Source organism: Apium graveolens, unplaced genomic scaffold, assembly GCF_009905375.1.
Source record: "Apium graveolens cultivar Ventura unplaced genomic scaffold, ASM990537v1 ctg8462, whole genome shotgun sequence".
NCBI lineage: Eukaryota > Viridiplantae > Streptophyta > Magnoliopsida > Apiales > Apiaceae > Apium > Apium graveolens.
The window spans coordinates 39298-52900 of NW_027421198.1; positions in this window are offsets into that span (position 1 = coordinate 39298).

Sequence of the window (13603 nt, forward strand, 5' to 3'; positions counted from 1 at the left end):
TTGTCGGAGGACGTTGTTTTAAATGTAACGGTTCGTCCTCGCTTTACTTTTTCTACTTGATTTTTTTTCTTAAAAATTAATTTTTTAATAATTTTTTGAACTTATATTTTGATATTTTTGAATTAATATTTTAAACTAAAATATTTAAATTTAATATTGAATTTAAAATTTTTGAGTGAAAAAGTATTTTTTAATTATTTGTTCGAAATAGTATATTCGAATTTTTATTATAACATAATATTGTGAGTTTTATATTTTTTTTAATATTGTGAGTTTTATGTTTTTAATTTTTCTTGTACTTGTCCAATTTAGTTTATCAATTTTTAATTTATAGTAAACGGATATAATGCTAAAAATTGAAAAATGTGGAAAACTAAAAAAAATGGAATTTTATCGATTTTTCGTTAACTATAAAAAAATATAAAACAACTCAGCCCCCGGAATGCTAAATATTTTTCGTAAAAAATAAAAAAAAATATCATTTGCCACCTACAGCATTGTTTCATTGCGGTTAGTGGAATGAAACATTGTTGTAGGACGTTGTTTTAAATTTAACGGTTCTTCCTCGCTTTATTTTTCTAATTTTATTTTTTTGTTAAAAATGAATTTTTAAATATTTTTTCGAACTTATATTTTGATATTTTTGAATTAATATTTTAAACTAAAATATTTAAATTTAAATATTGAATTTAAAATTTTTGAGTGAAAATGTATTTTTAAATTATTTGTTCGAAATAGTATTTTCGAATTTTTATTATAAGGGAATATTTTGAGTTTTATGGTTTTTTTAATACTGTGAGTTTTATGTTTTTTTTATTTTTCTTGTACTTGTCCAATTTAGTTTATCAATTTGTAATTTATAGTAAACGAATATAATGCTAAAAATTGAAAATGTGGAAAACTAAAAAAAATGAAATTTTATCGATTTTTCGTTAACTATAAAAAAATATAAAACAACTCAGCCCCCGGAATGCTAAATATTTTTCGTAAAAAATAAAAAAATATATCATTTGCCACCTAGAGCATTGTTTCATTGCGGCTAGTGGAATGAAACATTGTTGTAGCAGGTTGTTTTAAATGTAACGGTTGCTCGCTTTATTTTTTTAATTTTATTTTTTTTTTAAAATGAATTTTTAAATAATTTTTTGAACTTATATTTTGATATTTTTGAATTAATATTTTAAACTAAAATATTTAAATTTAATATTGAATTTAAAATTTTTGAGTGAAAAAGTATTTTTTTAATTATTTGTTCGAAATAGTATATTCGAATTTTTATTATAACGGAATATTGTGAGTTTTATATTTTTTTTTAATATTTTGAGTTTTATGTTTTTTTTATTTTTCTTGTACTTGTCCAATTTAGTTTATCAATTTTTAATTTATAGTAAACGAATATAATGCTAAAAATTGAAAATGTGGAAAACAAAAAAAATTGGAATTTTATCGATTTTTCGTTAACTATAAAAAAATATAAAACAACTTAGCCCCGGAATGATAAATATTTTTCGTAACAAATAAAAAAAATACCCTGCCACCTACAGCATTGTTTCATTGCGGCAATGAAACATTGCCCGGGGACGTTCCTCCTCGCTTTAGTTTTTCTACTTTATTTGTTTTGTTAAAAATAAATTTTTAAATATTTTTTCGAACTTATGTTTTGATATTTTTGAATTAATATTTTAAACTAAAATATTTAAATTTAATATTGAATTTAAAATTTTTGAGTGAAAAAGTATTTTTTTAATTATTTGTTTGAAATAGTATATTCAAATTTTTATTATAACGGAATATTGTGAGTTTTATATTTTTTTTTAATATTGTGAGTTTTATGTTTTTTTTATTTTTCTTGTACTTGTCCAATTTAGTTTATCAATTTTTAATTTATAGTAAACGAATATAATGCTAAAAATTGAAAATGTGGAAAACTAAAAAAAATGGAATTTTATCGATTGTTCGTTAACTATAAAGAAATATAAAACAACTTAGCCCCGGAATGCTAAATATTTTTCGTAACAAATAAAAAAAATACCCTGCCACCTACAGCATTGTTTCATTGCGGCTAGTGCAATGAAACATTGTGGGGGAACGTTGTTTTAAATGTAACGGTTCCTCCTCGCTTTATTTTTTCTACTTTATTTTTTTTGTTAAAAATGAATTTTTAAATATTTTTTCGAACTTATGTTTTGATATTTTTTATATTAATATTTTAAACTAAAATATTTAAATTTAATATTGAATTTAAAATTTTTGAGTGAAAATGTATTTTTTAATTATTTGTTCGAAATAGTATTTTCGAATTTTTAATATAAGGGATTATTTTGAGTTTTATGGTTTTTTTAATATTGTGAGTGTTATGTTTTTTTATTTTTCTTGTACTTGTCCAATTTAGTTTATCAATTTTTAATTTATAGTAAACAGATATAATGCTAAAAATTGAAAATGTGTAAAACTAAAAAAAATGGAATTTTATCGATTTTTCGTTAACTATAAAAAAATATAAAAGAACTCAGCCCCCGGAATGCTAAATATTTTTCGTAAAAAATAAAAAAAAATATCCTTTGCCACCTACAAAATTGTTTCATTGCAGCTAGTGCAATGAAACATTGGTGTAGGACGTTGTTTTAAATGTAACGGTTCCTCCTCGCTTTATTTTTTCTACATTATTTTTTTTGTCAAAAATTAATTTTTTAATAATTTTTTGAACTTATATTTTGATATTTTTGAATTAATATTTTAAACTAAAATATTTAAATTTAATATTGAATTTAAAATTTTTGAGTGAAAAAGTATTTTTTAATTATTTGTTCGAAATAGTATATTCAAATTTTTATTATAACGGAATATTGTGAGTTTTATATTTTTTTTAATATTGTGAGTTTAATGTTTTTTTATTTTTCTTGTACTTGTCCAATTTAGTTTATCAATTTTTAATTTATAGTAAACGGATATAATGCTAAAAATTGAAAATGTGGAAAACTAAAAAAAATGAAATTTTATCGATTTTTCGTTAACTATAAAAAAATATAAAACAACTTAGCCCCGGAATACTAAATATTTTTCGTAACAAATAAAAAACATACCCTCTGCCACCTACACCACTGTTTCATTGCCGCTAGTGCAATGAAACATTGCCGGGGGACGTTGTTTTAAATGTAACGGTTCCTCCTCGCTTTATTTTTTCTACTTTATTTTTTTTGTTAAAAATGAATTTTTAAATATTTTTTCGAACTTATGTTTTTATATTTTTTAATTAATATTTTAAACTAAAATATTTAAATTTAATATTGAATTTAAAATTTTTGAGTGAAATATATTTTTTAATTATTTGTTCGAAATAGTATTTTCGAATTTTTAATATAAGGGATTATTTTGAGTTTTATTTTTTTTTAATATTGTGAGTGTTATGTTTTTTTATTTTTCTTGTACTTGTCCAATTTAGTTTATCAATTTTTAATTTATAGTAAACGGATATAATGCTAAAAATTGAAAATGTGTAAAACTAAAAAAAAATGGAATTTTATCAATTTTTCGTTAACTATAAAAAAATATAAAACAACTCAGCCCCCGGAATGCTAAATATTTTTCGTAAAAAATAAAAAAAAATATCTTTTGCCACCTACAACATTGTTTCATTGCGGCTAATGCAATGAAACATTGTTGTAGGACATTGTTTTAAATTTACGGTTTCTCCTCGCTTTATTTTTTCTACTTTATTTTTTTGTCAAAAATTAATTTTTTAATAATTTTTTGAACATATATTTTGATATTTTTGAATTAATATTTTAAACTAAAATATTTAAATTTAATATTGAATTTAAAATTTTTGAGTGAAAAAGTATTTTTTAATTATTTGTTCGAAATAGTATATTCAAATTTTTATTATAACTGAATATTGTGAGTTTTATATTTTTTTTAATATTGTGAGTTTTATGTTTTTTTATTTTTCTTCTACTTGTCCAATTTAGTTTATCAATTTTTAATTTATAGTAAACGGATATAATGCTGAAAATTGAAAATGTGGAAAACTAAAAAAAATGGAATTTTATCGATTTTTCGTTAACTATAAAAAAATATAAAACAACTCAGCCCCCGGAATTCTAAATATTTTTCGTAAAAAATAAAAAAAAATATCCTTTGCCACCTACACCATTGTTTCATTGCGGCTAGTGCAATGAAACATTGCTGTAGGACGTTGTTTTAATTGTAAAGGTTCTTCCTCGTTTTATTTTTCTATTTTTTTTTTTAAAAATGAATTTTTAAATATTTTTTCGAAGTTATATTTTGATATTTTTGAATTAATATTTTAAACTAAAATATTTAAATTTAATATTGAATTTAAAATTTTTTAGTGAAAATATATTTTTTAATTATTTGTTCGAAACAGTATTTTCGAATTTTTATTATAAGGGATTATTTTGAGTTTTTGTTTTTTTTTAATATTGTGAGTGTTATGTTTTTTTATTTTTCGCGTACTTGTCCAATTTAGTTTATCAATTTTTAATTTATAGTAAACGAATATAATGCTAAAAATTGAAAATGTGGAAAACTAAAAAAAATGGAATTTTATCGATTTTTCGTTAACTATAAAAAAATATAAAACAACTCCGCCCCCGGAATGCTAAATATTTTTCGTAAAAAATAAAAAAAAATATCCTTTGCTACCTAGAGCATTGTTTCATTGCGGCTAGTGCAATGAAACATTGCTTTAGGACATTGTTTTAAATGTAACGTTTCTTCCTCGCTTTATTTTTCTAATTTTTTTTTTAAATGAATTTTTAAATAATTTTTTGAACTTATATTTTGATATTTTTGAATTAATATTCTAAACTAAAATATTTAAATTTAATATTGAATTTAAAATTTTTGAGTGAAAAAATATTTTTTAATTATTTGTTCGAAATAGTATATTCGAATTTTTACTATAACCAAATATTGTGAGTTTTATATTTTTTTTAATATTGTGAGTTTTATGTTTTTTTATTTTTCTTGTACTTGACCAATTTAGTTTATCAATTTTTAATTTATAGTAAACGAATATAATGCTAAAAATTGAAAATGTGAAAAACTAAAAAAAATGGAATTTTATCGATTTTTCGTTAACTATAAAAAAATATAAAACAACTTAGCCCCGAAATACTAAATATTTTTCGTAACAAATAAAAAAAATACCCTGTGCCACCTACAACTTTGTTTCATTGCGGCTAGTGCAATGAAACATTGCCGGAGGACGTTGTTTTAAATGTAACGTTTCTTCCTCGCTTTATTTTTCTAATTTTATTTTTTTTTAAAATGAATTTTTAAATAATTTTTTGAACTTATATTTTGATATTTTTGAATTAATATTTTAAACTAAAATATTTAAATTTAATATTGGATTTAAAATTTTTGAGTGAAAAAGTATTTTTTAATTATTTGTTCGAAATAGTATATTCGAATTTTTATTATAACGGAATATTTTGAGTTTTATATTTTTTTTAATATTGTGAGTTTTATGTTTTTTTATTTTTCTTGTACTTGTCCAATTTAGTTTATCAATTTTTAATTTATAGTAAACGGATATAATGCTAAAATTTGAAAATATGGAAAACTAAAAAAAATGGAATTTTTTCGATTTTTCGTTAACTATAAAAAAATATAAAACAACTCAGCCCCCGGAATGCTAAATATTTTTCGTAAAAAATAAAAAAATATCTTTTGTCACCTACAACATTGTTTCATTGGAGATAGTGCAATGAAACATTGCAGTAGGATGTTGTTTTAATTGTAACGGTTCTTCCTCGCTTTGTTTTTCTAATTTTATTTTTTTTGTTTAAAATGAATTTTTAAATATTTTTTCGAACTTATATTTTGATATTTTTGAATTAATATTTTAAACTAAAATATTTAAATTTAAATATTGAATTTAAAAATTTTGAGTGAAAATGTATTTTTTAAATATTTGTTCGAAATAGTATTTTCGAATTTTTATTATAAGGGAATATTTGAGTTTTATGTTTTTTTTAATATTGTGAGTTTTATGTTTTTTTATTTTTCTAGTACTTGTCCAATTTAGTTTATCAATTTTAAATTTATAGTAAACGAATATAATGCTAAAAATTGAAAATATGAAAAACTAAAAAAGATGGAATTTTATCGATTTTTCGTTAAATATAAAAAAATATAAAACAACTCAGACCCCGGAATGCTAAATATTTTTCGTAAAAAATAAAAAAAGCATTGTTTAATTGCGGCTAGTGCAATGAAACATTGCCGGAGGACGTTGTTTTAAATGTAACGTTTCTTCCTCGCTTTATTTTTCTAATTTTATTTTTTTAAAAAAATGAATTTTTAAATAATTTTTTGAACTTATATTTTGATATTTTTGAATTAATATTTTAAACTAAAATATTTAAATTTAATATTGAATTTAAAATTTTTGAGTGAAAAAGTATTTTTTAATTATTTGTTCGAAATAGTATATTCGAATTTTATTATAACGGAATATTGTGAGTTTTATATTTTTTTTAATATTGTGAATTTTATGTTTTTTTATTTTTCTTGTACTTGACCAATTTAGTTTATCAATTTTTAATTTATAGTAAACGAATATAATGCTAAAAATTGAAAATATGGAAAACTAAAAAAATGGGATTTTATCGATTTTTCGTTAACTATAAAAAAATATAAAACAACTTAGCCCCGGAATGCTAAATATTTTTCGTAACAAATAAAAAAAGCATTGTTTCATTGCGGCTAGTGCAATGAAACATTGTTGTAGGACGTTGTTTTAAATGTAATGGTTCTTCCTCGCTTTATTTTTTTAATTTTATTTTTTTTGTTAAAAATGAATTTTTAAATATTTTTTCGAACTTATATTTTGATATTTTTCAATTAATATTTTAAATTAAAATATTTAAATTTAAATACTGAATTTAAAATTTTTGAGTTAAAATGTATTTTTTAATTATTTGTTCGAAATAGTATTTTCGAATTTTTAATATAAGGGATTATTTTGAGTTTTATGTTTTTTTTAATATTGTGAGTGTTATGTTTTTTTATTTTTCTTGTACTTGTCCAATTTAGTTTATCAATTTTTAATTTATAGTAAACGGATATAATGCTAAAAATTGAAAATGTGGAAAACTAAAAAAAATAGAATTTTATCGATTTTTCGTTAACTATAAAAAATATAAAACAACTCAGCCCCCGGAATGCTAAATATTTTTCGTAAAAAATTAAAAAAATATCCTTTGCCACCTACAACATTGTTTCATTGCGGCTAGTGCAATGAAACATTGCTGTAGGACGTTGTTTTAAATGTAACGGTTATTCCTCGCTTTATTTTTTTAATTTTATTTTTTCTGTTAAAAATAAATTTTTAAATATTTTTTCGAACTTATATTTTGATATTTTTGAATTAATATTTTAAACTAAAATATTTAAATTTAAATATTGAATTTAAAATTTTTGAGTGAAAATGTATTTTTTAATTATTTGTTCGAAATAGTATTTTCGAATTTTTATTATAAGGGAATATTTTGAGTTTTATGTTTTTTTTAATATTGTGAGTTTTATGTTTTTTTATTTTTCTTGTACTTGTCCAATTTAGCTTATCAATTTTTAATTTATAGTAAACGAATATAATGCTAAAAATTGAAAATGTAGAAAACTAAAAAAAATGAAATTTTATCAATTTTTCGTTAGCTATAAAAAAATATAAAACAACTCAGCCCCGGAATGCTAAATATTTTACGTAACAAATAAAAAAAATATTTTCTGCCACCTACAACATTGTTTCATTGCGACTAGTGCAATGAAACTGGAGGACGTTGTTTTAAATGTAACAGTTCTTCCTCGTTTTATTTTTCTAATTTTTTTTTTAAAAATGAATTTTTAAATATTTTTTCGAAGTTATATTTTGATATTTTTGAATTAATATTTTAAACTAAAATATTTAAATTTAATATTGAATTTAAAATTTTTGAGTGAAAATGTATTTTTTAATTATTTGTTCGAAACTGTATTTTCGAATTTTTATTATAAGGGATTATTTTGAGTTTTAAGTTTTTTTTTAATATTGTGAGTGTTATGTTTTATTATTTTTCTTGTACTTGTCCAATTTAGTTTATCAATTTTTAATTTATAGTAAACGGATATAATGCTAAAAATTGAAAATGTGGAAAACTAAAAAAAATGGAATTTTATCGATTTTTCGTTAACTATAAAAAAATATAAAACAACTCAGCCCCCGGAATGCTAAATATTTTTCGTAAAAAATAAAAAAAATACTTACTACTTGCCTGAATTTAAACACCTAAAGCTACAGAGGTGGCACCTAAAAACATGGAACTACTCCTACTTCTACTCCATCAGCCTTGTTCAATAGTGTTGCACATTGCAACACTACAACTGAGCTGCAACACAAGATTTGTGTCTATTGTAACATCATTTTTATAGTATTGCAGTTACTTAAAAATTTGGGCAATTATAACAGAAAGTTATCTTTGCATTATAAAAATATAGCATATGGCCATCTATGACGTAGTCTATAATCATAAACTATCGTGCAAGTTACAACTAGAAATCCATGTACCGATTCATGCGTTGCAACTAAAATTCATGACCCCCGATTTTTGATCAATAGCAAAATTCATAGTAGGATGAAATTAATTTTGATTTTAGGATCAACTATCCTTCCTTAATTCCTTGATATTCTCCTTAAACAGGTGTGCACCCATAAATTTTCTGGTTCAAATTGAATGGATTTGTGACTAATATCAAAACTTTGGGAGACAATCGAGGAAAAATATGTGGTGAAGACCTCCTTCATTCAGTACCAGCATAAATGGAGAAGAAATTTAGAAACATTTTAGAAACATTGTAAGTCTTAGTCAATTACTACAAAATGGGAACAACGGTGTTAAATGTCAGCTATTTGTAGGTATATGATAGAGTAGGAAGGTTACTTATGAAGGTAAAAAAGACGATAAACTAGTAGACCTTATAAGATTTTGCTTGAAACTAGCAAAATGTTCATATGAGCATACAGTTTATACTAAATGTCAAGGGAGATGTTGATCTGATGATTACGGGTAATAATGTTAGTAACATCAACAAATTCAAGAGGCATATGAACTAGAATTTTGAAACGAATTACCTTGGAATATTATCGTACTAATTGGGTTTTAAAGTGAACCTATAAAAGATATTTATAGAGTTAAAGCAAGCAACATAAATAAAAAATTCTTCTCAATAAGGCTTTACTTAGTGAATGCAAAATTATCAAATATCCAATGGAAATTAATATTCAACTGAGCAAACGTGGGGAAGGCGGTAAAGTTTATTATTTTTAAGAGCTTCATAGTCTTAGGTATTTTGTTCATCCCAAATATAATATAGCGTTCCATGTTAGTATCGTTAGTAGGTACATAAAGCGTTCCACGACTCTCCACATGAATCTACTAAATTGAGTTTTAAGATACATGAAGGGAAATGTCGATTGTGGTTTGTGCTACGCAAAGGGGACCGGAAATTACTTACTTTCAAGATACTAAGATAGTGACTTAACATGTAACACTAAGGATTAAAAGAGCCTTGGTGAAATGGCATTTTTTTTGAAAGATAGTCTGATCACTTGGGTATCTCAGAAATGTTAATGTGTGTCTTTGAGTTTGTGCGAAGCTGAGTTTATGGCCGCTACAGGTGTTGTGTGTCATAAGGTGTAGCTTAGTAATTTACTTCGTTGGATTGGTAATTAATATAGACAATAAATCGTTGAAATAATTGACCAAAAATCATGTGTTCCATTGGAGGAGTGAGCATATCGATATTCAATATATCTTTATGTGATATTGTATGGAACATGGAAAAATTATAATCAGACATATTAGTTTAGGAGACAGCGTGCAGATATTCTAAGCAAATCCACGTGGCTACTGTAAAGTTGAGAGAATGAGAGATTTGCTTAGCATTAAAAATCTGCAGTCTGGAGTTCAGATTACGGGGTTGTCTGTTGAAAATATAATTTAAGCTTAGGTTCAATTAATAATTGTTATTTGTAGAATATTCACTAGAGCACATGAGAATAAGTCTTAGCATAGTTAAGTTTTTCAGGACTTAGTTTTAGTAAGTGGTATCATTTTATGAGTCTGATGCTTATTTCTAGCTAGCTACTATTTCCATTATAGAGTAATTTGTATTCAGCTTTTCGTTAAAGAAGTAATACAATATTTTGCATTACTATATCTTCTCTTCTTCTGTATATACAAAATTTACTTTCTGAGTTTTGTGTTTATATATATACCAGAGTTTAAGCCAATATATTTTGAACGATCCATCACAACCCTCTCATTTTTCAAAATATTATTATTACTATTCTTAATCTCCGATCATTATTATATTCCTTATATTTACGAGAATCTAATAGGACTTATAGACTTCAGTTTGTTTATTAGACAAAAGCTAATAATTCTATAAGACAAAGACGTTATTAGTCTTGTACGCATTTTACATAGCGGACGGCTGCAAAAATGATTTATGTTAACATATCAAACGAGGACGAACGACGATCAATTTTATCGGTTAATAAATTCCACAAAGGGAAGAAATTTGCGAAACATGCCATAGAAGGGAGAACTTAGCGAATCATTAATATGTTCGAACAAATATAATTGATAGAAAGCAAACTAACTAAGAAAAGGGAGTGAAGCGAGGATGTGTAAAAGAATGCTTTGTACGCTTCTGGTTACATTATACACAGCGGGTAAATGATATATCTGCGGCTTGTCATCTTAAGAATGATAATACTCTTCGTTTCGTCGATACCCATCAATATCAAAGACTTGTTGAGGAAACCCATCCATCTTCTCTATTTTAGTACACGCATGGAAAAGCAGTTGTCATCATGATAGGGATTTCAATATTTGAAAACTTTAATTCACTATAGATGTATCTCTTTTCTTTACGTATTTAACCTTGCAATCCATCAAAGTTATCAAAATTTGAAATGGTCAAGTTCTTGCATGAAGACTTCTATGGAAATTTTGTAAATTTCTAATCATTTGTCAATATTGTATACATGTACTAGATTTTTCTACGGTGAAAGGTAATATTTTTAAATTCATGATTTTTCTGGATTCTTAAATTCTTAAATTTCCAATGTACAATTTGTATATGCATCTGTCACTTACGATGTTGTCGTGCAATACGTTGTCCGTCTATACGGGTGTGGTTTAGTTTGGTACCTACCAACCCTTTTTAATGGTACTGACTTTAGAATTTAATTAATATTTAATAAATTTTAAATTTTATATTATTTATAGTTTTGATATAAATAATAAATACTAAAATTAAATTAATATATAATTATAACCATATTGTTTTAGATAAAAATTTAGGATGTAATTATTGCTAGTGTTCGTGAGCTTTGAGGCTCGATTTGACTGCAGTTGTGCTTCTTGACTCGATCTGCCTTAACAAGATACCTACGTACCTTTTTGTATGCCAAGGATCAAGTAAAAACGTAGTTCTAATTTATGAGGGGAGACCCCTTATATAGGCATGAGATGCCTTAAAATTAGATTAAGGTTAGGAGACTTGGTGAACAAGTCTCAAATTTAGAGTGAACTTTGGAGTCCTATGATGAATGAAATTAAATCCTTATCCTATGAGATTTCTTGAAAGCATATCTCCAAGAAGTTGTGTCCTTATTTAGGCTTTAGTTATCAGTTGATTTTTCCCATATTAATTAATTATTAAATTAATTAATATTCAGCGTATTTGGGCATTCATAAATGGGCCTTGTAAGCAGCCCAAGTCAGGTGTAATTAATTATGTATTAAAGACATAATCGAGGTTTATTTTATCCCCTATCATTTGCCCCCTAACTTTTGGAAATCGTATTGGATTTTGCTGAATTTAAGTTCATTTAATTTTCAGGAATTTTCTAGAAATTTTCCTTAATTTCCAGGAAATATTTATAATTTTAAGGAATTTTTAGGAATATTCCTTAATTTCCAGAAAATATTTATAATTTTCAAGAATTTCTATTTCTTTTTTCTTTTTTTTAATATATAATTTCGACGAGGAATCCATTCGATCGGGATCCTAGTCGAATTATGGTCCCAAAAGCCCTGGTCGAAGCTACTTTCGGTCAGGTTGGTTCGATCAGAATCCTGACCGAATTCGGTCAGGAACAATTCAAATATGACCGAATTATGCTCCCTTTTTGCCTTGCTCATGGAGTAATTCGACCAGGATCATTCGACCAGGAATCCTGACCGAATTGGTCAGGATTTAACGTTGACTTTGGGCTTTCTGATCAAATTAAGGGTCTTTAATTCTTCATCGAAAGTTTATTTCGACCAGTACCTTTCGATCACGATCCTGGTATTAATTTAGGTCAGAATTTCTTATTTTTAACAGAATCCTAACCGAATTATTGGCCAAAAATTCCTGATCATGGGTTATTTCGACTAGGATCATTCGATCAGAACTCCTAACCGAAATTAGGTCATGATTTTTTTTATTTTTGACCATAATTTTTTAGGTCGAGATTTTTGATTAAATTTTTTCATCTTCAATCAGGATGCGTCTATGGGCGTTGTTAAGGGGCTTTCCTTTTGGCCCATCTCTACCTGGGATTTCCTTTTGGCTCATTATTTATCTGGACTTTTCTTTTGGCCCACTATTCCAGAATATTCTGGAAACTATAAATATATATTTATTATTATTATATTTGATTTATCCAGGAAATTTCTGGAACTTTCTTGATTTTGGGCTGGGCTTTTAACCTGTTATGACTGGCTGGTCTGCCCTTTTTACTGGCCCAATGACCTGTTGGGAGTCCTATATAAGAGTGGGGGGAGTGAAGTGGTTTCTCACACTTCACTTTTTCATTTCTAAACTCTCCTTTCAAAATCTCCTTCCGCATCCTTAAAGCTTTTTCCGGGGAAATCAGCCTTTTCCCGGCCACCTTCTTCCTCCTTCCTCCACTTCAAGCTCTACTCCAACCTCCATTAATGGCTGGAAAAGGTTCAGAAATGGCAACGAAGATTGCTCCAGCTTCTAAGATAGGTAAGGACATTAAAATTCGCTATTCTTATATGTCGTTGATAGATATAATTAATATTAAGGGGGATGAATATCCATTCGAAACTCATTTAGACTCCTTTGATTATTGTAATAAGTGGTATAATTCAAATGCTATTAACAAACTCAACGAAATCTAGAACGTTCGTCCCCCTCTTAGAATAGTTCCTGCAGAAAGTGGTGACCGTACATGCCATTGAAAGCCCGATAATTTGTTTGTTTATACAGACGCCCTTACTGCGGAGCTTAGGTTTCCTTTCCACGAGTTTGTTTACACTTTGTTAGCTTCCTCCCAATGCCTATAAAAATATTCTTTATTTCATGGTTTTGTGTGGTTTCCCTCTTTCAGTTGCTGTGTTTAGGAAAATTTTCCAGTGCTATAACAGTGCCCAAAACTCTTATGGTTGAGTTTATATTATGCAAAGGCCCAAGTGTAAACAAATTTTTAACACTGCTTCAATTCCTGATAATAACCAACACTGAAGAGACAGTTTTGTCGGGATTAATTGGGAGAATGAAGACCGGGGCACAG